General features: G+C 44.1%; 1 long non-coding RNA gene across 1 annotated transcript; it reads right to left on the reverse strand.

Annotated features, from left to right (window-relative positions):
- Window positions 1–15442: 15442 nt before the first annotated feature.
- On the reverse strand, window positions 15443–18863 carry LOC118171139. Its single transcript, XR_004753063.1, has 2 exons — window positions 18603–18863; window positions 15443–17218 (listed from the first exon to the last, which is right to left on the reverse strand). It is a non-coding gene; the product is annotated as an uncharacterized LOC118171139 (long non-coding RNA).
- Window positions 18864–24888: the final 6025 nt, after the last annotated feature.

Raw genomic sequence — 24888 nt, forward strand, 5'->3', positions numbered from 1 at the left:
TTTCCCCGGTACTAAAATCCAGGATAGTCTTCTGGTCACGCAGCATCCCGCTGAAGCCAGGAAGATCACACAGGAGTGATGTGGTCCAGCTCTCTGGCTCCTATCAAGGATTATGACTGAAACGGGATCAAGGAGTCAGTCTTTGAGGCAGAGCACCGGTTACAAGAGATGATCATTTTTATGACTATTACCAGGGGCAACCCATCTCCTCAAACCCAGCATCCTGCACATTAGCTTAACTCTGATAATCTTCTGGAGCTTTAGCAGATTCACAGGAAAGGGTGAAGCTGGAAGGGTTCCTAGAGGCTGTCAAATAAGTATCCAGCATTTCAATTGCAATGAGTTCCAGTGAATCTTCTCTAAATCTGTTTCAAGTTGTTTTTTCAGGGTCAGTGGAACACAGTATAAATCCCAGCTCGCTCAAGTCCTTCAGGCAGAGAATGTGGGAAATACATATGGAAATACTTTTGCCTGGTGTTCTCTGTTCTGTACCCCTCCCAAACGGAACATACATTTGTGTTGCAGTATAAAAGGGGAAAATCTCCAAGCCTGGAGTAATGTATACAATTCAATAACACACGAAATTCAAAGCTGCACATTAATCACATTCATGTTTAACTTTCAGGATTAAAACCCTGCAGGTTAGCTGGCCTTTGTTCTGCTAAGTGGAAGGGGGCATTCCAGCCTCTCCGTGCAGAGTTCAAAAGCTGCCTCGGGGAACAAGTGCAATTGGCTTTATGGGCCTCATTGTATTCTCCCTCCAGGGCATGGTGAGAAGCTACTGCACAGGTTGGCCCCTTATCAGGCTGTTCAAAGGGAGAAAAGTTTGGATAGCAAAGGTTTGGCAGGTCACTTCGAGGGGCTGCTCGCAGGTTGAGGAGGCCAAGACCGGAAAAGCGATGATGCTGCAAGTCTGAATCCAGCTGCACTGGCAGGTCTGGGCAAGGGGAGCAAGTTATACAACAGCCTCTTCTTTCCTTCTGCCACCATCCCGTTTCCAAGGCCCTTGTTTTCATTAGTGTTAGCTCATCTGCAGCTTTTTGTGAACCACGTTTCGTGTTGGAGTGCTTGTCTCCGATGTGTCCTTGTGTGATGGATTATTTACTGTTCTCTGTGTTACCTTTGTCCAGGATTCGCTCACTCATCCAAGTGCTGCAGCTTCCTTGCCTGTGGCTGTTCAGACCCCATTCTCTTTCAGTCTGTTCAAAATGCTGTGACGATACACTTTTATCCTGCCCTTTTCCCAGCCAGCCTGGCTTTCCAGGGCCCCACACAGGAAAATTGAGCCGCAGGGGGCACAGACTTTTCTGCTGCCCTTTGGCAGCCTGCTGCCATAGGAACCTGCTGACTTGTTAATATCTACACTGGCCTCAGGGGGCTGTGGCTAACTAGAGAATAAATTTCCTTGCAGTATCTGATTTGCATCAGGGTTTTTGTCTTGGGTGATCCAACTGCAGCAAATTGTGGCAGTAGCGATGGCTGTGAGATGGAAGCAGCTGCAGGTGGACTGGCCTGGGGGCTGCTAGCAGTCCAGCTGTGGCATTGTGGAGGTTAAGAAGGTAGCAAAATCCACACTAGGAACTTGCAAATAGCATTAATCTACAGCATTTTGGCCATTGGGTAATATAAAGTGCATCTACAGAGCTGTAACGACACATTATTCAGTTTCCAAATTCCAGTGTGTCCTCTCAGGTTATACCTGGATTTAAGATGTTGTCAGAATGGGGAAAATGCTATGAGCATCCCAAGAGTGCTTACAAACATCCCAGAAGACAGGATATGGGACAGACTTTTTAGAAGTAAACACATTGGTTGACTCAGTGAGGCTACCTATTGCCAGCAAATGAGCCTGAACTTTGAAGTTAAGTGGTCTAAATTCCAGGGAGCCCAACCAGTTTACACAGTGGACTGAAATGCCAAATTCTGCAAGCATATCAGAGATGTAGTCCTGGATTCAGAGCTGTATATACAGCGATGACTTGTTGCTGGAGGGTCATCCAAGAACATTTTCTATGCTAAACAGCTTCTGGCGGTGCAAATCATTAATAGTCATCAAAGCAATGGAAGAGTTTGGTCCTGTGGGGTCCTTTATAAAATTTAAGCAGAAGAATAAAGGTATTTTTTAAAAGGGAGTGGAATTCACATGCCTGTTAAGATCAAGTGGTAAATTCATCATTCAAACTTGCAAAATTGTAGGCTGACAAGGTGAGCTCACCACCCAACGGTGGAGCGTGGCCTGAAAGACTTTCATACAGAACACAAATAGTGCAGTGGAGGGCACAATTTTCCAGCTCTGTCAGTTGGAGAGAATATATTTTATGCAACAACACAGAATTTAACTTGCAGTTGTAAAATATATGTTGTTCTTGTAGGGCCACATGGGGGGTTAAATGAAGGAAACGCAAAGCTCCCATTGACAGGGTTTGGCTCTCAGCAGCCTCAGTTGCAGAAGTCATTCTGATATGTTTTTTATGCAGAAAGAGGAAAGTTTCCAACCTGTCCAGCTTCGATACGAACAACAGTTAGTAAGCAACATGCAAACATTTCTGGAAGGATGGGTAATTGAGTAATACCTTGGAGTTTCAGTGAGAAATCACACAAGTGACTTCCCAAACTTATTTCCTGTGCCTCTGTGCTATCCAAGTATATATGGCAGAGTGCGGCGCTGGCTTTTCGAATTAAGCCCCCAGCCCCCATTTACGGGCCGCATTAACTTGAATTCATTATAAAGCCAGGTGTCTAACTTAGACAATCCCCAGTGCTTCATTGTTAAGGGTTGCCATAAAGAGCAGTGTTCCTTAGGTCACATCGAAAGCTCAGAGAGGCTCTGTTGACTTAAAAAGGCACAGGATCAGCTTAGCTTCTGATCTGAGGGGTCTGACACACAAGGCAGCATCTGTCAGCTGCCCCGTAGTAACTTGCTGTTGGTAGATCCTGACCTTGTGACAATCTGCAATAAATGGAAAATAATTAGAGCTAGTGTTTTTCTCTTTAACTCCTGGGAAAGCTACCCTGTATTTAAAAAATGGTCCCCCAGGGATGTGAGCGTGCATGTGGGCTGAGAGGAGCTGGTGTGTGGTAGTTGCAATCACTTGTTGGTGTGTCACAGCTCCGTGATCCAGCAGCTTCTCGCTTTCTCTAACTTCTCTCATCTTTTCTGCTACTTTCTTTAAACTGCTATTTTCCCTGTCAGAAAGGACTTTCTGTCACGGTATTTGTAGGTCGATACTGGAAGTGTAAGTTTGATGCCTGTGTGCCATTTCTTCTTTTTTCCTGGCTGATGCAGATAAGCTGCATCCTGTTACCCCAAGGGAACAAGACACACGCGTGCTCGGCCTCTCGGTTACGAGCCGTCACATTTAGTGGACTCTGAAGAGGAACACAGTTCCCACCCCACAAGGGGCAAATGCAGAAAATAACATTTTTTTTCAGCCCAGAGGCTGGGAAAACTGAACTCCTGTGACATTGTGGAGAGGAGAGACCAGTGGCTCTTTGCTTTACAGCAGGGCAGGAGTTGTGGCACCTTCTGGAAAGCTGTGCGGGGCCTAGCTGGGGTGAGGCTTGGGCCTGTGGCGCCATGGCGGTGCTCTGGCAGAGCAGAGGTGTTCCTACATCCTAAGCCATTAAAACTAGAGCTAGGAATACTCTCAGAGAGATCCTGAGGTTAATGTGGGGCAACAGCTTATATCTAAAAGGCCTTTTTTTCTTAGAAAGCAATGTCTGATGAAAGGCTCGCAGTCTCTCCTCAGTTCATATGGTGACTAAAATCTTTTAGCCACACTGGAAGCAGCCAGATAGTTCGTAAAAAGACACAGTAACTTAACATGATCTTACTTGTATAGAACTCGCTGTTCTTTGATCCAACTAACTCAGTCCAGGAGGGCTGTAAAAGGAGAGAAATAAAGTGTTTCTAATTAAAAATACGAAAAAAAAAAAGTTTTCAAGGAAAGAAAAAAAAACACAACAGAAGAGTATCGATGTAGAATTATTTAATTTAAAAAGTTTCCTAATTCTCTCCATGTTTTGACATGAAAGGTAGATCTGTGGCCAGCTTGTTAAGCGGAGCCGCTTGGCTACTGGCCCACACACATGGACAGCAAGCCAACTCCTGCCCTACCTCCTGGCTGCGCCGCCGCGCTGCAGCGTGGCAGGAGGCGGCAGATGGACGTGAGCAGGAACACTGCAGAACTGGCAGTCGGCGGTAGATTGGATGCCATTTTTACAGCAGCTGGATGTTTTGAGTTTGGGAAAGCACAGGCAAGTTGTGACTGTATGTAGGACAAGGCTAATTCCAGACCTTTAGGGCCTCGGGAGGGGAGTGACCGGGGGTGACAGTTTTGCAGGTTGTGTGTGTGCTTCTTCTTGTCAGCTTCTTAGGATGACAAATTAGGAGAAAGATTTTTTTTTGTTGTTAAATCTTCGGCGGGTGGGGAGGGGGAGAATATATGATATTTTGTAAGTAGGTTTAGGTAAAGGCAAAACTTACTTGATCTCAAGTTTCACTGCAATTTCGATCATTCTCTCTGGCATCTGGTGCCCATTTATAAGGTACAAAATAAGGAATCACTTAAAAGCATGCACAAGCAAATGTGAAATTTGTGCTAAAACAATGCACTTGGGGATTTTAATACAATAATTGACCCCTTCCTTGTTTGTCTGTCTAATGCTCACTTTGTTCTCTCTCGATCTCACAAGATATTGAATTTACTGGCTAGAGAAGGGCTGCAGAGAAAACAGAAAAATTTGCTGAGAAAGCAGAAGACGTTAGTGGAAAAAATCTTGTTTTCTCTGGGCAAGTAGTACTTATTCTCCTTGTGATCAACACCAGATACTCTCCAGCAATCGTTTTTTGTTTTTCACTCCACCCTGAAAGAGTTCTAACGAGAAATGTTGTGTTTTACTGGTTTTACAGATTTGATAAAAAAAATCTGGAGAGGCATACAATCCATTTCAGATAACAGCAGATCAGTACTGAAAACCTTTCACCTCACAAATTCCCAGTTACCAAAGAGATTTACAGACAGTGGTGACAGCCCTAAGCTTTCCTGCTCTTGTACCGCATGCTTGTCATGCTGGAGGCTTTTTATTTCTTGCAGGTAGATCTTAAATTTGTAATGTAAACAAAAGCTGGTGAGTGTTTTGTGGCTGGCAGGCTGGGAGGGAGAAACAATGTGCATCTGACTTCTGGACAAGTCATTCAGCACAAAACAAATGGTCAGAACTGCAAAATCCCTGTACTTCTCTGTGACATGGATGAGGTGAAACCTGCATTCCACTACCAGAGTTTGAAGTGCTTGTTCTTTGGCCCAGAATACACAACTTTTCCTGGAAGCTAAGAATTCAGAGTGCTCTCTACGTGTTTGGTCCCATGCCTCAGCGCCAGGAGAGAGCTGCTTGTGTGCTTCCCTGAATTGATCTGAAAGTGGGAACAGGGGCAAGAGCCATGGTTTCAGTGGTGTCTTTTCGGTGGTGCCTCCTCGTCTGCATATGTTGCTCATGTTCAGTCATCCCAGACGCATCTCTTCCAGCCAGACCTCCCTGTTCTGGGTAAGACTACTTGAATCAATGAATGCAATGATTTCAGTATTTCCTATTTTAGTTCTTGGACTAATGCTTAGGGTCTGCCTCTGCAAAACACAGGGCTGAGACTTTTACAGAGCCCTCCTGAAAGAACTTGTACCTACTAGATCCTAAAGCTGTAGCATGAATCAAACCATTAGTTTTGATAGACAGACATTCCCAAGATTTTGCCTGCATGACCTCTGCACCCAGCTTTTTTTGGCTTCCAGATATACTGAAGTTAGAAACCAAAAAGTTTTTGTAGGTTTGGTTCCTTGCTTCTCAGTAGCCAAGCAGGTATTTGGATGCTGCTGTATCTGAGTTTTCCTTATGCTAGCAGAACATGTTACCAGCGTGGCCTCATTCCTATCAGAAACCATGCTTTCTGCAGCCTCTTTGTTTCTCAGCCTGCTGGTTTTATCTGTCCCCAGGAGCAAGTGTTCAGCAGAGGAAGGATTGCACAGCCAGGCCCTGATGCAGGACATCCATTTGTCTTGCTTGGAAATCCTGAGTTTTGAGGTCTGATAATTAAGTGTTTCATTAAGCCTGACGCTGCGGTGGAGCCTGGAAAAGTATGTGCTGTGCGTTAGAGCGCTCTCACATGCTGGAGCGCAGGCCTCTCCGTTAGAAACAGCCACTGAGGGAGAGCTGTGGCTGCTGCATGGGGGAAGATCTTTGTCTGAGAGGATCCAGCGGGTGTCCAAGCAAGGAAGAGGTGCAGCTGACGGCAGCGTGAGTCCCGGTGACAGGCCGAGCTGCGCGCACACTGCACCACCTGCGGCCTCTTCCCCAGGAACCTCCTGGCAGGAGCAGAACGGGCAAGGAGAGAAAAACTGTTCAGGGGGAGGAGGAGGAGGCAGAGAGGGATGTTCAGGAGGGCCAGAAAGTCCCGGGGAGCTGGAAGAGTGTCAGAAGGGAAAGGCATGGCTGGAAGAATCCCAAAGACATTAAACGTGGGAGGAGATTTTCTCTGCGTCTTCAGATGAACTGGAAGGCATCTGAGTGTGGCTGGTTCCCTGTCAGCTCCTTATCACCATGTTCAGGCACCTCTCCAGAGCCATATCAGGAAAAAGAGGTTTCTCAATGAATCACTTGCCCTGAGCAGTTCTGCTGCACAGATTGTAAGTGCAAGGCACTCTGCGGTCCTGTGGTTCGATGCAGTTACACCGACCTACATGAGGCCTGCACTCAAAACCACTTTATCCCGAGAGACGCTGACCATCATGATCAAACCAGTCTTATTTTTGAGAGAACAGAATGAGAATTGAATGGCAAATACTTCCAATAAACGGAGTTAAATCTTAGAAAAAGACTTCTCGTGCCCCCAGAGTGCCTCACTGCTGCCAGGCTGGGCTGTAGGCGGTCAGGTCTGCTTTGCTTTGGCCAGCCTGATTTTCACAGTTGCCAGCTGGGTCTAAGCGTACTGGTGAAAGCAAGAAAAACTTTGTATTACACTGAGAAGTCCTTGTTTAGGTTCCTGTGGATGGACAGAGATGTATACTGCCCTACTTGGGTAAAGGATATTCTGTGGCTGGAAGAAAACGGTGTAGCATTTCTTTTACACCAGTGGGAATGACCTATGGTCTCTGCTTTTCTATTCAGCCTGTTGTTTATTGCTCACAAACTATGGAAATAGCTCACATTTAAAGCGTTTGCTCATCTTAAAAACAAGACCCAATCAAAAAGAAACTCTTTGAAAGAAGTTTTCAGCAATAATTTACTTCACTATAATATGAACAAGCTTGAACTGAAACTTTTATGACCTATGACTTGTCAGATTTTTCTTCACAGACCTTACCCTTTAGCACATTTTTTCATGATAATACAAGCCAATCTGTTTATTATTTTCAATTTTAAAAAGTAAAAAAAAAAAAAAAATATTGCATCCTCATGAAAATTGCTTCACTGTTGGGCTGTTTGAGTGGTCAGTGTAATATATCATTGTTTGATCTGGCAGAACCATCTATTTATAAGCTAGTATGTGTCAAACTATTTTTTTGGCAAAACTGGGAAGACACCTGGTTTAGTTTAGATTCCTCGCTATGTAATTCCAAACATCGCTCAGTCCTCTTGGATTGAAAACTCAGGCTAGGATCCAGACTTAAGAGTGCTGCTGTCATTCACAAGATGCTCAAGGGCCTCTGCTCTCAAGGTTCATGAGATCATAAATTCTTTTTTAATTTTTCTTTTTTCGTAGTTCAAGTCTAGGCAGAAACACAAAATAGGGTACATATTAAATGTAAGTGAGGTGCAGCGAGTTCCGTTCACTGTTTCAGAGAGAGCTGCCTGTATTGACCAACAGAGGTAGCAGCAATACAGTTAATTAACGTTTGCTGATGAGATTAAGAGAAGTGGACCGCCTTTGCAGACTTGTGATAAAACTGGGGAAAACAGTACAACAATTGGGAACAGGAATTACAGACAGTGTATCTCTGGAGTTAAGTAAGTTTAAGGGAGCTGGCTGACTTGTTGAAAGGTGCTGCTCAATAACAGTGCAGTGATGCCATTGCAGGGGTGTCTTTTTGTTTCCTAGCTCCCTTTTGTTAGAGCTGATCTACAACATACTGTATCAGCATTATATTTTAATGCAGTTCCCATTTTCAGACAGCCAGATCATGCTGTTTGACAAGATTCAGGATGTGTGATGTGGCTGTAAAGTTCAAGAGCTTGTATTGATGGATTCATATTCATTTCAACTATAGTCGTTTACAGGTCTCATCAAGGGCATGGGGATCATCATTGTCAAGTAACTGGAATGATGAAAGCTGTAGTATGCAATACAGTGTGCGTGCTCAGGACTTACATTCACTTGATAGTAAAGACGAGAAAGAAGACAAGGTGAGCAAGCTAGAAAAAGGATGAGACAGGAAAAAGAAAGGTGTAGCTTCTGTGTTCCTGGTTAAACCAGTGATGCTGGCCCTTTCCATCCACTAACATCATACCATTGCATCACTACCATGTTGAGCCTTTTGCGGGTTTTGTTTTTCCTCTGTGGTGGATCTTCTCTCTTCTAACCGGGAAGGAGCCCTTTGCAAGGAGCTGGCCAGTTGTCTAAATAGGCTCCATCCCCTCTTGATTATTTTCTCTTCATCCTCCTGGTGAGGGAGAGAGGTGGTCTGAAAAACAGTCCAAGTGAAATGGTTCATGCCCAGAGCAGCTAAGCAAAACTATGCTTTGAGGCCAACTTATTTTTCATAATTTATCTTGTAATGTAAGCCAATGCAGTAGTTGAAGACAAATTTATTTTAAGCTTTAAAGGGCAGAGGACCTGTATATTTAACCACAGGCTAACTCTGACTTAAGTACACTGAAGTCAGCAATGACTGTACCTCCGTGACCTCCTATCTCCTACTAGGCAAAGTCCTTCTGTTTCTGCAGCCTGCGTCTTGATGCTCCTCAGTAAAAAAGCCTTGACACTGCTCTGGGAAGAAGAAACGGAGCTCGATTATGAGTGAATGGGTGGTTAGTAGTGGCAGGTTAAAACTTACCGATGTGGTGAGAAACCCTGCATCATCAATTCTGATGTGTTAGGAACTCAGTTGTGCATGAGTGAAGAGTTAGGCACCCAAAACTGGCACTGACATCAGCCGTCCTGCTGAGGGCTGTGGGAGGCTGCCAAGAGAAATGTCAAAGCGAAAAGGTTGCCCGAGATATTCCCCCTCACATTACTTCAGGTTGCTCAAAGTGCCTGCAGGCTGGATTTAACCAACTGGGGCTTCACAGCCTGAAGTGCCTGGTGCATGGTGGTGCCAAGGCACTGCGAGGGTAGGTTTTCTGTTAAAACACAGCCAGAGAGGGTCACAGTAGTGACAGCCTTCTGTAGAACAGACCTCAAGTTACAGCACCTGGTGAAGTTTAAGAGGTAGGCTTTAGCCCAAAGGATTTCCAGTGCACCTTTTCCATTTTGTATCAGAAGATAACTTGGGATGAGGGAAGGCGACTCTCCAGCTGTCCTGCTGGAGGTGCCAGGCCCAGAGGGAGCATTACTGTAGCCACAGAAGAAGTTGTTTCTTGGCTTTCCAGTGGTCCCTGTTCTTCATTCCTTTATTAGCTTGCTTAATGCCAACTCCATGCTATTTAAATGAATGGGAGTTGCATGGATATGTGACAACTACCTTCATTTAAAATCAGGTAGGAATCGTGCCAGCCCAGTCCCTGATGGTTTCTGACAAGTTAGCCTGAGAATCTGGGGAAGGTGGGAGAAAACATTATTATCAAGAGTCAGTAAAGGGGCTATATTTTCTGCTTTTGTATTAGAAATTCTTCCCTGTAACTCTTGCAGCAGCAGTGGGACAGACTATCCCCCACTGCATCATTTCTTTGAGTATACATTAGGTTTGAGTTGCTACCAGTGAGAGAAAGCACAACGTAGAGAACTGGGAGCATTTCACGTTGATTGCATGGACTGAGAGTTTGGTCCATGAGACAACAACACATTTCATTTTTTTTTTCTTACGTTAGCAGGTGACTGGCCTGAGTAATATTTTCCTTTTTTTTTTGGTGATAAAAATAATTATGAAGACCTTTCACAGTTTTTACATGTAATATTTAGATTTTAAAAGGTTCTGTTTATGTGTCCGGAGCTTAGGACGATTGTAGAGTTTAGCAGATTAACATTCCTTAATAAATGTGAATACCTTGAGCTTTTTCTTGGACTGTTACCTTCAAGTGTCCCGAATGACTTGAATGTCCCCCAGTTTCCCAGGAGGGATGGCATTTTATTTGGGGTTTTGCCAGTTTTCAGGATTACAAGATCTTTTATTACCTGAGCCCAGAGTTTCTGAAGCACTGTGTTACCTTTACCACTGCAGGGCTTTGCGACCAAAAAATACTAGACTTTTAAACAACGTCAGCACTTACCCAACAGTCAGGGAGCAGGGATTCCTAGTAGCAGAAATATGATTCAAAATACTTGCATCAGGCTTAAGATTGTCTTTTTAACCCGCAGTAAGCACTTCTCGCCTTCCTATTATACCTGCTTGCTACAACTAATGAGATCAGTCTTTTGTGGTTGTTCTTAATATCCTAGGGTTAAAGAGGATGCAGGGCACTGGAATGTCTGTTTTGTCTTCCACATGTAAAAAGGAGTCTGAACACGGGATCCTTGCTGTTCTTGAAGTTCTGACGATGAATGCTACCTCCAGTTCTGTACATATCATAGCAAAAAGGATGGCCTGTTCCAGTGGTGGAGACACAGATTTATTTTATGGGTGTGTTGCACACAACAACACAAGCTAGTAGATTCTGCTTTTTATTTGGTGGTAATCTTCATCAATAGCAGCTAAATCATTTACAGAAGAAAAGTAAATAGGAAGAAAAATTCACATTTATATTCCAGCTGTGTAAAGGCAGCTTGGGTTTTCCCCCATCCTCTCCTCCCAGAGCTTGTCAGCAGTAGGAATTCATACTAATAAAAGCCAGACTTATTTCCAATGCAGGTGTTTCTAGAGTGATTGTAATCTTTCTGATTAACTTCATCTGCAAGAGATCTCATCAAGACAGGCAGAGTAGAAGTTAAGAAAGGAGGTGCTCCTAAAGCAGTGAACTGGCAATTAAAAGAATATTAAAGGCTCTGGGCCTTACGGGATTGCAGGGGGAGTTTGGAAATGCAGCAAAGACAGGTCTGAAGATGTCATTACGCCACCAGTCTTAGAACCCTGCAGCAGGGTAATGGACTGGCAAGGGCAAAAGAGCCTGATGCGATTAGGTAGTGCTGAAATCCAGCTTTTGGAGATTAAGCTGCATGCCTGAGATTAGGGGTCCTTATCAAACTCCGAGCCCCAGCACGCTGCCCAAAGTCATCAAGGAAACGGCTGCAGAAAAGTAAAGTGCTGATCTTGTAAAAATACCGTTTTACTGCTTGTGAAAGTCGCTAGGACTTGGAGACCGGGGTCTTGTTTCCTCACGCAGAGCCGCAACATAAGGTTTGGTACATTGCAAACTGCATGGCCTCACCCTGTATTTGGCACAACAACGTTTAATTGAGATGGAAATTGATTAACAGATACTAATCAAGGCCACATTTCCTTCTAGCTTCTACGCTGGGGCATGCGAAACAATTGCAGATGGTTGTAATTCCAGGCTGAAGTTCTAGGGAGAGCAGGATAAATTTACACGTGTCAAATGGCTTTCTGGCTGTAGTCTGCGTAGAGTTGTCACAAAGAGGTGACACTGGGAGAGGTGGAGAGGGCCTCAGCTTCTTGATGGTCAGACTACCCCTTCTGCTCACTCTTGCTGGCGTTCGCAGATCTTGCATCTTATTTCAGATCTTGCTTGGTCACCTGGGACAGAGATCCCTTTCCCTTAATGCTCATCGCTAATCGGAGCCCTCCAGTCATAACAAGATAGGGCCCTTGCAGCAGCCTTTTGGGGTGAGAAATTACCGTCATGCAGTCAGAAGCAAAACTAGGTGATTATGCAGGACGTGTGTGAGGATTTGAACCCTCGAGTGCCAGTCTAAAAGCCGATCTTTGGGATGATCTGTCCTGCATCCCACTTTGTCGTGTGGGTCCAGCTGACATGAGGATGTGTGGCACAAACGATGCAACTCCCCCTTCTCAGCTAGTGCCATGGCCGTCCTCTGCTTTTTGCATCATTACTTGCAGAGAGACAAATGGAAGGAATCCTCCAGCGTCGTACATCCGTGACCTAGAGTCAAAAGGCTGTCTCAGTTGTTATTGGAGGAGATCCAGTTGTAGAAAGAAAAATTCTTGCCAAATCAGCCAGGGAAAGTTGACTGAAATATGTTTGAACAGACAAATTGTTCAGTCATCTATGCAGCTGCCTCAGGAAACTGTTATTCCTGGGTAATTTGAAGCAACTACGTGTGTACATGTATAAATAGGTGTACTGCGCAGCCTTCCTAGTGGTCACCATTTCTCGCAGAAGGAAGGCTGAAATCCAAAGGTGGTAGAGAGAGAACTCCAAACTAAGATTCAACGCCCTCCTTGCCCCCCAAGATAATCTCTTGTTCCTGCATTGGAGTCCTTGCTGAGCCATTGTTCTGTGCAGTGGGAGATGGCGCTTCTCGTGCTCTAACCATCTGCCCCCGTTCCGTCCTGCCTTAGCAAGCCACACCAGATTTCCTTTGCCTCGTCACGTTCCCCGAAGAGAGGAGAGCCATTTGGTTTAGCGTACCTGGTTGCGAAATCCACAGATGGGATTTCATCAACAGCTAAGCCTCGCCGCAGAAGCGTGGTACGTACTTGTTAGCAAAAACATTTCAAGTGCCCCGTTCTGCATTAATTTGCATTCTGGGGCTTGGCAGCGGCACTGCATTTTGTATTTGTTTGGGGACAGCAGGAGAAGAAAATCTGTTCCCGTCAAAGCACTCACCCGTCCCTGCCACCTGTCTCTGGTGGGGTAACAGGACACAGCTGCTCGGGATCCGGCCTTCCCAGCGGCACCTGGAGGGTTAAACTGAGTCCCAGGCACTTGTTCTTCCAACATACCCTGCCCTCCTCACCCTCCGGGATTTATGGTCATCCAGTCGCATGTTAAAAAGATTATTGGAAAAATATGTAAATGGAAGTTAGTAAGTGTAGCAGAGTGGTGTAAGAGCAGACTTATTAGCAACAGGATCCAAGGCGCTGCATATGCTACGTTTCTGTTGCTGGAATTATCATCAAAGAGCTTTCCAAGGCTGCAAGGCCCAGCTGGATTTTACATCTTTGTGCACCAGCCCTGAGCCAAAGCTGGGTTTGCAGGTGAAGCAGGCACCGCAGCACGCGGGGAGGTGCCTGGGCCGTGTGTCTGTCCCTCACCCGCCCTGCGGTGCTGCCTCCCGGGACAAGCAGAGAAGGATGCTTTTGGGGAGAGCTTTGCTTCAGTCTTCCACCTTTGGTTTAGCAAAAAATAAAAATAAGGGGGGGTTTAACAAGGCTTTGTCCTTTAGGTTGAGAATACACATCACAGCCCTTCCCTTTCCAGGCCCGTTGGAGCATTTTCCCTCTGGAGGCTGTACATCTTTTTGCCAGCAGCCCCATAGGGCAGCGTCAAAACCTTGTTCTTTTCTTCCGTTGCTGGCAAAGAAGTTTGAGATGTAAATCGCCAAAGAGCAGTGCTGCAAGACTTGTCTGCTTTCAGCAGCTGCGTGGCTTATGGCTAGGGTTCGTGGCAGCTGGTCTGGGCAGCAGGACCCCGAGAGGAAAGAGCAGAACAAGGCTTTCCCCAGGCTGTCTGCTCTCCCAAGAAAGCTATGCTGGTGGGGAGATGGCACACGCCTGGAGCCCCGGAGCAGAACTAGAGCCACATTTGTGGGTGTCCACGAGCTCTCGGGGAAAGGGACTGCAACAAATTTGGACTGCAAAATTTGGGAGTGAGTATTTATTATTTAAGCATCAGTTAGGTATACTTGCCTGTTGCTGAGCGTGGCCTGCAGAGCTCCCTAGCACAGAGGCTGTCAGGGTACCAGGCTGCATCCCACTTTGTAGCCTGGAGGTGCAGCCAGGGTCTCCACTAAATTCCCCATCTGTAATGACATCCCCGCTCTGCTTGCGCAGCCAACACTGACCTCTTCTGCACCACAAACAGAGCTTTTGGGGCTGCTGCAGGGGTCAGCCCAGCGCACGGAGAGCTGTGCAGAGAAAACCCCGGTGCTGCCAGCGGGCCCCGTGCCCAGCTCCACGCTGTGCATGCGAGGGCCAGGGATTCTGCCGGGCGCTTTCATCCGCTGGGTGGATGGACCAGATGGACCTATTCAAGTCACCTTAAATCTGGTCTTTGGAAACCTGAGACTGAGAAAGCCCTTAAAAAAAAAAAAAGAAAAAATGCCCTCAAACAATAACAACAAAACCAGCATGTGACTGAAAGCTGGAATGAGGCACTGCCAGGATTTCTCTTGGCAACCTGTCATTCTAAGAATCTGCTTCTTGCCGCACTTGTGCGAGGCACATTATTGAACATTTCCTGACTATTTGCCCAGGATGCTATAAATGCTGTCCAAATAGCAGGGTCTCGCCTGCTGCTTTGATACATCTGGCTAAATTGCATTAAGCAGCACGCCAGAGGCTGACGGAGTCCCCACAGGACGTGCTCCGTCTGTCAGACTCTCCGAAGAGCCCGGGTGATGAATGATAGCGCTAACATTAAACAGCTTGCCTGTGATGTTTTTCAAGTGTCCCTCCCTAACAGCTCGCCTGCTGCCCTGTCTTCCAAGAGATAACCCAGCACAACAGAATATTACCTCATTAAGAAAGCTAGCTCTAATTAAAACCAGGCAGGGCATCACCTCCCTTATATTAGCTCGAGGGGTCCACCCTGCCATTTAAATTCCTCTTTGGAAGATTAACATCCACACACGTTGAGAAGAGTGACGTTCTTGGAAGCAGTCAGTTCAGAGCACATCCTAGACGTGGCGAAAATGGCCATCAACAACAAAAATTGCAGTCGCAGGTTCTTCAGCTGTTTGTAACACGTTCTGGAAGTCGCGTGTGTGCTCACATGTGTCTGTGTGGTTGGGGGGTGCCATACAGATCCTGGCTTAGAAGAAACAGAGAAACATGATTTAGTCCAAGCCTCATATTAATACTATACAGGCATATTGTTTAGGCACAAGATCTGTATGGCCACAACATGCCTGTCTGTACTCGGAGAAACAGGATACCAGCTGAGGAATATCAGCAACAATTCACAGGACACCTGTGGCAGAGCCTTCTACAAACATGCTGTCAATTTAACTCCTCTGTTCCTCCCACTACTCCATGTTTCAGAGTAAAGAACGGCCAGGTAAGAGATGGATTTTGCTGGCCCCCGAATGGATGGAGAGGAAAGGGGAAAATGAATCATATCCTTGAACTCACAACTCGTTTTTTTGTGGCACTCAGGTTTTTCTTCCCTGATGACTCTCTGGTTTATTTTAAACCAAAGGTTTTAAGTTCAAAAATGACTTAATTTGGAATAATTTGAAGCAAGCCAGTAGCCTCACTTAAGTCACTTACTATTCGTTTTGCCTTTTAGTCCTACAGAACATTTGGTGGAGAGCACTGCCATGATTTGTACAGAATTCCCATCGCAGGGGTGGCTTGACACAGCAGAAGCACTTCTAACTTCGGAATATTACTGCCACCACCTGACTGCCAAATCTAAGGCCCCCAGCTGATGACCACTGCCCGTGACACAGGCTTCAGGGGTCTCATTCCACGCTGCTCCTCAGGTATGCCAACACAAATAATTATATTTTTTATCTTCTGCTTCATGTGGCTCAGTTCCTTCAGATGGTTTGTCACCCTCACACCTCCTGCAGTGGTACTGGCCTAAGTCTGGTGGATGAAATAATGAAAATGAAAAAAAAAAAAAAATGAAGCCGCAATAAGTGTAGCCTGCACATGATCTGTAGGACATTGTTTTGAGCAAGACAGTAGAAGAATAACTTTCCAATGGTCCTGGCTGTTCACCTCTAACCTCAGAGCACGAAAGCTCACTGCTTTCCCTTTCAGAGCCCCCAAACCAACCTCTGTTTCTGATGGTCCACCTAGGAGCCCTGTGTTTGGATGGTGTGTTCAGTTCATATTAAACTGGTCAGCAGCCAAGCTATAAGAGTACCTACGGAGTCCCATTTCTTTCAGGGAGCCCAGAGGTCCAGCAGCATTATATTCAATATGTGTACAGCTGACAATAGCCTGTTTTAAGAACATGTGCTAACCTTATCAGGTGCTGCTTGCTACACTGAATAAGAGGTTCCCAGTTATTCAAATTACAATTATCATAAGTTATGATGATTTGTGTACTGAACAGCTTTAATTTTTCATTGATAAGATGATCCCTGAAGCCATGAAAAGCAGGTTTAGCAGCCCACTATACTGGAGACCCTTTATAGCACAAAAGATGCGTTTTCAGTTCTCAAGCGTCAGATAAACAGTCAAATGCAGCTGTCTCTGGATCAGTAGGCTGAAGAGTTTTGTTTGGGGAAGGGAGGCATGACAGGAGAAAAAATGTTTAAGTTACCTATGGGTACAGCCTAGATTTAGATTTAGAATTGCCAGTGCTCCATTTCAGTGCAGACTCTTACTGAACCACCCTTCATATCCTTTTCCCATCTTAGACATCCTTTGAACAACTCTTCCAGGAACCTAAGCTGGGCTTAGACTGTGACCTGAAGAAATGGCTGTCTAAAATCCAAATAGCATGGGCAATCATTTCAGGTCATAGTGGCAGTGGGTTGTGAAGAGTGCTAAACCAAAAGAAATATGCTTGGTCAGGGTGGGGCTACATTGCTGCTTAATTAGCGGGTCTCTTGGCCAAAATGTCTAGTATAATGTTAGCTTCTTCACACATTTAGTGGAAGCAGGTATCCTGAAAGAAGGCTACTGATCTGCTGTATGTGTGTATCCCCTAGCAAATGTTTGGCCCTGAAACTGAGCAAGGGAATTGAGATTTAAAACTGAAACGCTAGACTTAATGCTCACCTTCATGTGCACATCGGGACATAAGAACGGATTTCAAGGGGAAGAGCCAGTTTGGAACCTTGCCCAAATCTTCGTCCCCAGTGTCAAGATTCAAGAATGATCAAGTGCAACCAAAAAAAGAAAAAAAAAAAAAAAAGGTTTCTTATTTCTGTGCTCTCCATTTCCTGGTCCCTCATTCAAAGTGAGATTGTCAAGGATTATCAAGTACTCCAAGCACATCTGTTTTCTTGCAATATCCAAGGTATCAGGAACATCTGGAAGTCTATCAAGAAAAACTGTTATCAGGACATCATCAGCCTAGTTATAGAAGGTCACCTGAAGAGGGCAGGGAGCCTTAACAAAGCTGGCAGACTTTTGAGGTACTTCTGTCAGTAGTGACAAGACATTTTCACTGGGCTCTCAGTGCTGTAACTGACCTTACAGCCCCAGGTGGACTCCTACACCTCCATTTATGGTGGTGTTTGGACTTGCAGACAAACTGCTTTTTTTCCCATTCTCCCTGTTGTGATTATGATCCAGAACTCTTCATGATGCTTTAAAATGTTACAGGTTTAAAAAAACAAACTAACCCAGGCAATAAATAACTTTTTCAGTTTTTCTTTGAATAATCTGCAATAGTCATAAAAATCAAGAGGAAATCATAAAATCCAATATTCACACATGCTAATAACAAATTGGAAATGACTTTTAAAAACTCTCAACCTCAGTCTGCGTTGCATCCTGCTTGCTAATTCCTTGAAGGATCCCTTAAGGGATATAAGTGGCAAAAGCTCTGGTAGAGCAAAGTGCAGCATAAACTTCTCTGCTTCAGTGGTAAAATCCACACTTCATCCAACACTGACTAATGCCATAGTCTCATCCTCACCTGCATACAAGGAGAGGACTACAAATTAAACTGTTTCCAGCAATGGAAGTTGCTGAAGGAAAGGATGGAACTTGCTGGTTTCAGCACTGTGTTCACGTAGATCTTGCACTACAAGTATCATAACTTACACGTCTGTCCCTCAGAAATAGGTGTCTCTAGTTTCCAAATTAATCTGGGATTACTAATAAGCTGTAGCTCTTCTCTTCCATTCTGCCCATCATAACCTTTTTAGCCATGATATGGCAATTCTTAAAACATCCTACCTTCTTCCTTCCTAGAACTAAGTCATCTTCTACCATTCAGCTGTCTTTTGTTCTAAAATTTGATAAAATCTTTTGATCAAGACATTGTTTCTTCATTGCTTCATCAATTCCAGTAGTAGATAAAGTCTTTTTTTCCCCCTTCAGAACCTCAGTAGAGCACTGAAGGACATTCCTTCAAGGTACTGTTTTCCAAGCTGATTGCTTGCAGCTCTGCTTAGTTACAGAGCACTTAAAGCATATGAAGGCTGTAACTCCTTAATTTCTTACTCTCTTTAGATCTAGTGTAATGGATTGGATCATTCAACCATTTTCCCCTCAAGGAAAGCTGCTACATGGCTCTGCACACACTGCACAAATGAAGCTTGTAGACTCTTTTACAGTTAACCCAGACCTTACTTTCATTGTGAGATAACTGTGCAGCAGAATTGACCCCCTAAACTGCCTCAATACCATAAAATTGATTTGCAATTTCAGAAGGGCTGTGACAGACACATCTCAGGAATATTCTACCTACAGACTATCTTCCTGTTGAAGTTCACATTACAGGAACATCTTATTGCAGCAGTCTTCAAGAAGCCAGCATAGAATGTTAACATGTCCTTGTGTACAAGGTAGTGTGATGAGAAGTAGAAGTAAGGACAAAACAAAGCAAACGTTGGCTGACAAATGTTTTCTGACAGCAGGACACAGATGATGCACCATTCTACAAAGAGAAGTCTAGCAAGTCATGGCAGGTGGTAGGTCATCTCTATACAGATCTGTCCTGACAAATGCAAACGTTGGGCACATCTGACTTTCTAATGTACTAGGAGACAGTGTTTTTCTAGCTCTAGTTACTTCACTCTTCAAGGTAATTAATTTCAGCTGAAAACAGCTACAATCCCTCATGCTGACCTCTTGGCAGACCAAGCAAACACCTGCACTAACCAAACAGGGTCTTTTTTTTTTTTTTTTTTTTTTTTTTTTTTTTTTTTTTTAAGTTCCTGTTAATACATTAGGCTATTATCAAGATCCAAACTTCCAGGAAAGCTGTATTAGCAAGACCTCCAGAAGTCCTGTTTCTCTGTAGATGAGTAACATCTCACCTAAGCCTCTGACACTCGGGCAGTGCCTGTCACACATATGCACAAGGAGGCATATGAACACCCACGCCTTGACCTGCACGAAGATACCTCCATTACATCCTGACACACAAGCTCCGGTCATTCTCCATTGCACTAATGCAGAAACTGCTCCACCCCACTTAAAAAAGCTCTTTTGGATGTAGCCAGATATTTGTGTTAACTTCTTATGCTGCGAGCTGAGGCCTTTAAATAACATGAGACTTGCAAACTGAGCTGACCGGAGAATGTTTCTCTCATTCCCTGAAAACTGGGAATCTCAAGCATTTTCCCTGCTGAGAGTCATTACAAAACCAGAAACAGCTCACAATAGACTAAACTTGCTCCCCTGGGATGTGGTAAAGCCCATCTTCCACCCTGGCCAGGCCTCATTTGAGATATTCTGAGTTGTCTTGGCATTAAGCAATAGACACATTTCTGTGGAGTTTTAACTAAGACATTTTCCAGCAGAAGACATGTCAAAATGTTCCTAATGAGACCTTACAATAGAGTCAATCAGTCATATCGTTTGGGAGGTTCAATGGTTAATTCCAGCTTCCAGTTCTGTTGCAGGCCAGATTTGACACAGCTGGGACTGGTTAAATAAGAAACTTGAGACTTAGGATGACACTATTGCGGGCCCAAACATTAGCCTGGGCTAATGACAACTGATTTCTCTCCTCTCAGTACCAAAGGTGACAGGGAAAATAGTCAGGGATGTGTCTTACTCATTTGCAAATCCAGGACGTTGCAGGCTGGACTGCACAAATCCCCTTGCACGGACAGCCACGATCTCTACGTACAGTGAATAAACAGGGCAGGCTCTTGACCTCAGTTTCTCCCCGATGCTTAGGCAGCCTGTTTTAACAGTAACCTTTCAATTCCCACAATCCCCCTCCAAAAGGAGAAGGACTCTCAATTCCCCACAAGTTTCCAGAACATAAACACAACACTAACCTTCAGATAGAAGAATTTATTTGCTTAAGAAAGGTTTTCCAGAGAACGAAATAGTTCCTGACTATAGAATTCGAGTTTAGCCGTATAAACTCACCTTGGGGTCTGTAGTACAGGATATGAACATGAATGAAACATTAAAAATATGAGTTGAGAATAAAAGCTCTCCCTAAATCTCCCTTATTGTATAAGCTGCTATGAATTAAAGCCCTTTCAGGCTGATTTTTAGTCATCAACATAATTATTTAGGAACATTTTCCAGACCAATGTTTTTTACAAGTATTTTAACAACCTGCAAATCAGGAAACTGTAAATCAGAGAAATGAACTGAAATCAGCAATCACAAGGCAGGAGGCCCCTGGCTTGGACTGTGACAGCAAGCCGTGAGGAGCAGCAGCTCTAGCTTGTGAACACTGGGAAGTGGTGCTGGAGATAGGCCTGAGCTAAAAGCCTCTGGAGCCGGGGACTCAACAAGGCTAAAAGGGTTCGGCTCCAGCGCTGTGAGCTGGAACACTCCTAAATCCTGTTCTCACTGTGAAAGATGGGACACAGTGACACCCCGGATTTGGATTCTCTCCTTTCCAAGCAGGACAAAGCTAGAACCAAAGCCCTTTGCAAGGATCTTCTTCCTTTCCCCAGGATTAATCAGTTCTGCTTCGCTTTCATACACCCAACTTGAGGGATAGGTTTTTGAGCCTTACGGAGAGCAAAGCTTAAGTCTAGTGCCAAAAAAAGATAGCTGGATGCTTTCTAGAGGTGCACTCCATCACCTGCCTGCGTCAGCGCCACGTTAAAGCAGAACACAGAACCCTCTTTCATGGTGAAAGTATGGCCTCAGTTTCTCTGGAATGGTTTTTTTTTTATTATTATTATTATTTTTTATTTTCTTTTTCTAGCCCATTAGCCCATTAAGGCAGTTTATTCACAAGTATCCAACACCTTTAATTCAGTCTTTGTAAATATAGTTCAGACACAGCCCTTGGATTCAGCGGCCAGCAATCTGTTTGAAAGGCAGGTGTCTCATCTTTGATAAAGGATTCACGAGCCAGAATCCAAAATCCATCCTGTCGCACTCTTATGACATGGCAGAAAAGTGAAGCCAGTGAAATCCCTGCTCTGTTCTGTCTAGGAATTAAGTGTCATGATGAAGGCTTTCCTAGGAGCAAGTGACAGCATGTACAAGTTTAAAGGTGAAATCTTCCAGCTGGCTACAAGAGGCTGAGTGACCACATTACGGACCTCTGGAATGTCCTACCATTGAGAACATGGTCATTTTTGCTGGCTAAGAGATGCCACAGCACTCAGATCTTTACTCCAATATATTTAATACTTCTGACAACTGAAGCATAGATATTCAAAGCCATTTGTACAGATACCTGGGTTCCTGAAAGTTAGGGCCGTGTACCTCAAAGCATACTCCTGTCATCTCTTTAGGTCCTGTCTCCAGCTTTCTGGGCTTTAGTTTCATCATCTGCAGAGAAACTGGGGTCTGCTTTGCCAAGCTGAGGGGTGGTTTTGTGCAAGGAGTTGCACTACCGAGGTGACATAGAGCTTCAGAAAGTTAGCGGGACAAGCTGTGCCTGGAGAAATGTACTAGGATTTGCTACAGGTATCTTAGCTAATAGCTAATAAATATTAGCTGAGGAAAGAAGCAGCATGCCTACATGAATGCAAAGCCTTTGCTAGAGCAGGACAAGCGAGGAAACCACAGACCTCTTCAACAGTGCAAGGTACAGAGAACTCTCAGTCTTTTTGCTAGAAAGCAAAGGTGGCTGCAGTTACAGGACCTCCCCTGGGCTGGACTTCCAACCTTTCCTATGAGACAGAAACTAGCCACAAGTCCAAAAGCATTAAGGAAATAAAAAGTTTTATGGTGAGACATATAGGTCTAGCAAGATTTGAGATTGCTTTTTCACAAGCTCACAGCCCTCAAGTGTCACAAATACAACACAGAGCTCGTCCTGTGAGAAGAAAGGGAACCATATTAAGTCTCAGGCGTAGTCTTCGATCCCACAAGCATAGGGATTCCCATGGTGGCCTATCTGAACGTAGTTATCTAGCAGTTCAGCAGCTGTTGTTCGCTACACTCTTACCAGGACAACCTACAGCAAAGCTTAATTTATTTGAAAAGTTTTCATAAATATATGGTACAACTTTAAAAAAGCTTAAGTAAAAATTAAACAATAGCAACATAAAATTCCTATATTTAATTTCCTTCCTAGCTAGTACTTATGTATAAGACATCAAAAGAGCTTTCCCCACAAAAAAGAAAGAAGTGAAACCCTGCAGAGCTTCTTAAATGGCCAGACCTCTGAGGGTGAGTTCTGTGGGTGAGGTCTGTGATCATTCACATTTGGTGGTAACCACATACAGGGGGTGTATGAAAGGTGAGGTCCGGGAGCTTCTCTCTTATAAAAGGACTGGGGTAGGAAAAAGGATGAGAGGAAAATAAATGAGCTTTATAAGTTTTAATCTTTTCTGAATAATGTTTTCCTATGACTTTGAGCAGAGTCCTTCTGTCATTTCTGAGAGGCTGTGTGTTTTTTTTTCCCCTCATTCTATCTCCAGAGTTTCCCCCAGGCTTTGCAAGTTTCTGTTGCAGCACAGAATAGGTTAGTGTTCTCTGAAGCTAAGAGTGGTGGCTCTCACTGCTGAACTTCCTTCCATAAGGAAAATGCAGTAGGGTTACCAGGAGGGCTGGCAGCAATTTCTTAAACAGTCTTTTGAAAGTTTTTTTTTTTTTTTTTTTTTTTTTCTTTAAATCATAGCAAATAGCACACACAAAGCTATTCAGTCCTCCCATCTCCTTGCACAGGCTGTCAGAAAAGCTGGCAGCTGCCACAAGGAGCTGAAAAAAAAAATCATCATTATACTCTAGGCAGCTTGAAATCAAATAATATGCGCACACAAAAGGTTTTCATTTTGGAGCTATTGTGCCTGGCTTATTTTGGAGGAGGGGAGAAAGAGACCTATTGTCTCTTGAAAAGCAAAATAGTGGCCTGGTTTGAGTTCTGCAGGAATGGGGTGATCTGTGTGCTATTAGCCGACAGTAAAGACATCCTCTTTGCAGAGCTTGCTCACTGCTCCACTTAGTTTGCAACTGGTAACTGCCAAATCCCCACAGGGTAAGAGGCCTTGCACTCCAGCTGTTGGAGAAGTAATATCCCCCACTGCTCAGCATGATAGGAGAGTAATAAAAACATCATTTCTAATAGGAAAATGATGCTTGCAGAAGCAAATGGAGACTGGCTTGCTTAACAAGGAGGGGGCTTTGGGAAGGACAAAGCCATCCTTAGCAAGCTTGTGGATGAAACCTTGAACAGAGCAAAAAGTGTCACAGAATCCCCCAAATCTAGGCAGACAGGGAAACTTTACAGGCTTTTGTAATAGCTGTATAAAGTCCCGTTAAACTTTTAATTGACCCTCCAATTCTATATGAAAAAGATGTTTAGGAGCCTTCTAGAAGAAAAATACTCCTATTTTCAAGGAATTACTGCAACTTTGCTCAGAGCCTTCACTTTTGTCCCTGCCTCTACTTTTATAAACCAAAGTGGTTATTAAAGAAAACTACTGGCTGTGGGCACAAAGTATCTACGGTGTCTGAGTTCTGTCTTTGTCAAGGGCTTAACGCTGATCAGAACTGTGAGCACAGAGTAGTTGAATGACACTTTTATAAGACAATTTTTCATTATACAATCTTGCTTGGGTGCTCTTAAAAATATATAGGAAAGATTGTACCAAACTGTAAACTTCATAATTATTTCATCATGGCCTATCTTGCTCAAGCCTGTTCGTAGCAGCACTCTTCCAGTTACAAAGAAATGAATTTGTTTGGGAAAAAAATCCACAACAAGGGAGAAAATTTGAGTTTGTTGCATCTCCTTGGTATACAAGCTTAAGGTGTTAATTCTGAAGTGATCTCTCTCTGGCTGCCTCATGCACTGAGCTGCTCTGCAGGAGTTGCTCAATATCCGTATGTTTCTTCAGTTAGGCTTTGAAAAAACAACTACACGGTAGGCTTCTTTACTCTTATCTGTCCTGGAAGCCCCTTTGCAAAGAATTGCTCTTGGCAGGAAAAGTGTCAGCATAGTTCAGGCCGATGAGATCACTGCGAATTAACCATTGGCTTTGGTGATATCCCATGCTGCCTTTTTGCAAGAGGGGAAAAATTGCATCCACTTCCATTTCTTCTTCTCCTTTGCCTTTTTTTTTTTTTTTTTTAAATTTGATTTAATGGAGATAGGTTAGGTAATAATTCTGTAACAATTTCTTGATTAAAAGAACGGAATTATTCAAGGGGCCTTGCCAAGTCTCTTTTGGGTAAAAGACTTGAAAAATACTTGAAAATCCTTATTCTTGAGCTTTTCCACACCCTAACAGGATCAGAGAACTTTAGGTTTGAAGTGGTTTGGAGATTTGAATGATATTTCCTCCTGCAGTAAGTGCTGCTTTCTTAAACTGCAACTCCCATGGCCTGGGAGGTACAAGCGAGTATAAAGTGAAGTGATTCAAACTAGCCTGAGTCTCTCTGCTCAGGTGCATATAATGCCAGAAGAATTTTTAGGATCTTAAAAAGATGTTTTTCTTTTCCCACTTAAATAATCTCAGGCATTAGGGGAAAAAAATCACTTTGTTCAGTTGGTTTTAATGAGCAATCTTAAGCATCTTACCTGGAGCAGTTTGGACTCCCTATGTGTGTAAGCACATGGTGCCTCTTTTCAAGCGAGGCTCACAGAAGCTGT

The sequence above is a fragment of the Oxyura jamaicensis genome, chromosome 8 (genome assembly GCF_011077185.1).
Source record: "Oxyura jamaicensis isolate SHBP4307 breed ruddy duck chromosome 8, BPBGC_Ojam_1.0, whole genome shotgun sequence".
NCBI lineage: Eukaryota > Metazoa > Chordata > Aves > Anseriformes > Anatidae > Oxyura > Oxyura jamaicensis.